At 41.8% G+C, this 3,107-nt stretch overlaps 1 long non-coding RNA gene across 1 annotated transcript in view; it reads left to right on the top strand.

The window, feature by feature from the left end:
- LOC135104221 (uncharacterized) overlaps window positions 1-2,857 on the top strand; it is a 9,235-nt gene extending 6,378 nt beyond the window's left edge. The window contains exon 2 of the long non-coding RNA XR_010270336.1: window positions 2,539-2,857. This is a non-coding gene — a long non-coding RNA (uncharacterized LOC135104221). The remainder of the gene's footprint in view (window positions 1-2,538) is intronic.
- The last annotated feature ends 250 nt before the right edge of the window (window positions 2,858-3,107 follow it).

Below are 3,107 nucleotides of genomic sequence, written 5' to 3'. Positions count from 1 at the left end.
TTCTTGTGATTCCCGGCATGTGTTATATTATATTGTTGTTGTAAGCCACCATGCACGATCATTAGAGTTTTAGATGCACTCCGCAAAATTACTTGCGTGTCTAATGCTGGGTATTGTTTTCGGGGCGATCAGTTTCACATAAAAAGAATGAACAAAGTATAGTGTGACAGTATCCTGTTCTCTTCTATTCTATTATTATTGTATTTTATTGTAATACCATTCTGTTCTTTTTCGTAATTATTCCAGGACACTTCATGGCTACTTTCTCAATGCAGTTTGTTATATTCTCCTCTGAACACCATATGGGCTCACCGCAGAAAGTTCACTCATTCAATCTTTCAAATTTTCACTCTGCTTATGCACGCCAGTAATAAAATAAGCTTACACCACCGTCATCATTCGACACCACCACCACCACCACCACCATTGTCGCCACTACCACCACCACCAGAACGAAAACACTGCCCGAACCCGTATATGCATCACTGATAAAACTCTGCATGGGTAACTGACACTTACACCCCATCACCAGCGTGTGCGTGATATGGCAGCGTCCCTACCTGTTCACCTTCTGCCACTTGTATGAGATGATGGAATAGAATAGATGCAGTAATTAAGTTGTTAGTGTTGACATTATGAAGTTTTACAAGAAGATTAGATAAGTTCATAGTTGAGGATGATAGGTGGAAATAAGTGGGTATGATTCATCCAGGGCTGCCTCGTGTAGACGTGATGGCTTCTTGCAATTTCCCATATTTTCGTATGTTCTCATGTTCTTATGATGGGAGGAGGAGGAAACGTGTCATATTTTCTCTTTCCCTTTCCTGCCTTTCAGTAAGATGATATGAAATTAAGTATTCCTTTCAAGTTGGAGGTGGAGGAGACGGAAAGCCGCGTTTACGAGTTCAGCACTGTGTGAGATGTTTATAACTATTTGCTCTTTCGCGAGATTTAATTTCCACTCAATCCCACATATGAAGAAATCTTTAAAAAGTCCTCTGTTCTCCACACAAGGTCTTGACCATCCCTACCTTATTAGATTTATTATACATCTCATTTAGACTATACTCATTTCACCACACACTTATCTCTAGAACCGTGAAACTGGTATTTGAAATCCAGTGAAAAGCCAGGACGAAATCAGATGATGCTAGAGAGTTGGCAGGTCACGTCAAGTATGACTGGAGGACTCTCTACCTTCACCATAAGAAGTACATGCGATTATAGTTATCGAAAACTGAGTAAGAAGGAACGTGCGAAAAGAAATTTTTTTAAATGTTGATCACGAGAAACGTAGAAAAAAGATACTTTTATATCCATAGCACATTAGAAGCACGCAGGAAGGATATCATATAGTCAGCTTTTGTTGGAAAGAACGCTACATCACAGGTTAGTGGGGGAATATGATGCCTGGAGCTGCCAAGATATCAACAAGTGAAAAGTAGAACGGAGCTTGAAGATAAAAATCAGTGCTCATTGTCTGAGATGCAATGAGGAGACAATGGTAAGAGAGGGAATATGTTTATTGAGAGTATTATTTGTGGGTTTATTGAGAGGGTATGTTTATTGTTCGCTTTTTCACTTTTATCACCAAAACAATATTGCGAAAGAAGGATGCTATTAATTGTCCGTACAAAAGTGTAAGACAAGACAATGCGTTCTGTTGTTCATTCCATTTAAATATTTGTTGTTATTTAAGTGCAATACAAATTTAGTATATACAAGAACATGGCAATCCGGGAACACCTCGTCAAAACACAACCCAGCCAAAGGGGACGGTCACCGCAATGACTGAGATCGTATCCCTTTGATGACCACACTCCCTCGTTAATTAACAGTTTGTTGCTCGGTACACACCCGCACTCCACCCACTCCGACTTCCAGATAAATCATATTCCTCTGCCGTTTCCTCTTGAATTTATATTTTGCTTCTATACTGAGGCCGGCACGTATTTGTTGGCAAGACGCGTGTCCTGCGTGGCTGTGGTGAGCTGCGGCATGTGTGGCGGGCTTCCTGTGCTGTTCAGAGAGACATTGATACATGATTTTATTGATAAAGATTGAAGTTAGCAGAATCTTACAACTTATTCCACTTATTCAACTGATAAAAAAATATGAGTTGTCAAGATCTTAAGACAAATACTTTAGCTGATGTGAATATACAGTATGTTAATAGAAATGAAAGATAAATTGTTGATCTGATGAGAGAATACATTGACGGGAGTAAGATAAATGGGTTGGCCGATAAGGATATAAGTTGATGTGGCGACGTGGCAAACATTAGCATGTGATGATCTACAGTATTTTTGGTGATAAAATATATATTATATATATTCACGCCTTTCTTCCTTTCATGTCTCCCTTCTCATCTTTGCTTTTCTTTTGTCGTCCCTTCCATCCCTCTCTATTGACTGTATCCGAACTCTCTACTCTGCTCATATTCCTCTTTATTTCCCCCGGATAACTTTTGAGGTGATTGATAGCATCTCCCATAATCGCCTCCCGTCGCCTCCCCAAGATTGATCCTTTCTCCATCAGTCACCGCGACGCGACAGTAAAACCTGGTGAAGCCCCGACCCACCCGAGCCACGCCCGCCCTTCCGCCGTCCCTCTGCCGCCACACATGCCGTCTGCTGCGCCCCATTCTGCCCCGCCATGGCGAGCGTGGCGTGTGTGTCCCTCATGGCTTGGAAGTGAATGGCTGAAAGTCAAATGAGTGAGTGGATAGTGCTGTTATTATTTCTATTACAATGTTACAGATACTGTATAGATCGAAACATTGACGAATAAACGAAAGGAAACTCAATCACCGTTATTAAATTTATGTTAAGGTGGAAATAAAGTCTTTTCTCCTGTTTCCTCACGTTTCTTTTCGTTTCGGTCTCTGGACACAAGTTAAAGGAATTGAAATGTCTTGTCTAAACTAAAAGTTTGCCCGCGCCACCATCACGCCGCGCCCGGCCTCGCCCACTGGTCGACCTGCTTCGCTTCGCCATATATAATGTCCGTAGCTTCCTTCCCATTTCCGCGAGGCCGCCAGAGTTATGAGTGCGGGATGAATAAGAAGGATCCAGGGAACCCGACACCCGCAGCGAGTTTAATATTGC

The sequence above is a fragment of the Scylla paramamosain genome, chromosome 1 (genome assembly GCF_035594125.1).
Source record: "Scylla paramamosain isolate STU-SP2022 chromosome 1, ASM3559412v1, whole genome shotgun sequence".
Taxonomy (NCBI): Eukaryota; Metazoa; Arthropoda; class Malacostraca; order Decapoda; family Portunidae; genus Scylla; species Scylla paramamosain.
This window is presented reverse-complemented; position numbering and strand designations above follow the sequence as displayed.